This window comes from Emiliania huxleyi (genome assembly GCF_000372725.1).
Source record: "Emiliania huxleyi CCMP1516 chromosome Unknown EMIHUscaffold_1554, whole genome shotgun sequence".
Classification (NCBI taxonomy): Eukaryota; Haptophyta; order Isochrysidales; family Noelaerhabdaceae; genus Emiliania; species Emiliania huxleyi.
This window is the reverse complement of record NW_005201031.1, coordinates 4,945-5,681: the sequence shown is the minus strand read 5'-3', so window position 1 is coordinate 5,681 and position 737 is coordinate 4,945.

Below are 737 nucleotides of genomic sequence, written 5' to 3'. Positions count from 1 at the left end.
ATCTCGGGGCCGCGCCGCGCTATCTCGGGCGATCTGGGAGCGTCGCTCGCGCGGCGTCACACCTGCTCAAAAAAAAGGAAGGGCCTGGTTGGAGCCACGGGGCTCACGAGGACGTGCTCGCTCGGTTCTCGCCGCCTCGCCCTGCGCCACTTGGGCCGGTGAGGCGGCGCCCCGCGGCGCGCGGCGCGTCCTCGCCCCGTCCACGCCGACCCCTGCGCGTACCGCTCATCTTCAGCCCTCTTGGGGTTACTCTTGCGCTCACGCAGGGGAACCCGGCGGGACTCCCTTCCCCCCACCTCCGACGGGTTAGGTCGGTTCTGCGCCCCTTGGCGCCTGTGCATGTCCCGCGTGCCCGCCTGCCAAGGCTGGTGCCAAGGCCAAATCAACTGCCAAGGGCAAGGCTGGTGCCAGGGCCAAATCAACTGCCTGGCTGGTGCCAAGGCTCAAAGGCTCTCCTCTCTCTCTCTCCTCCCTCTCCACTCTCTCAACTTTCTCCCTCTCTCTCCCCTGAGACTCTCTCTGCTCGCTCCGCCCTCTCTCTCCCTCCCTCCCTCCCTCCCTCTCACCCCCCCCCCTCTTCTCTCCTCTCCCCCTCCTCCTCTCTCCTATCTCCTCCTATCTCATCTGCAACCCCACCTCCTCCGCCACTTGAAGTGATCTCCTCCACGCCCAAAAACAAAATAATTTAACACTCACACCTCATTTCAAGCCCCTTCACATTACCCTGATCACCCCCA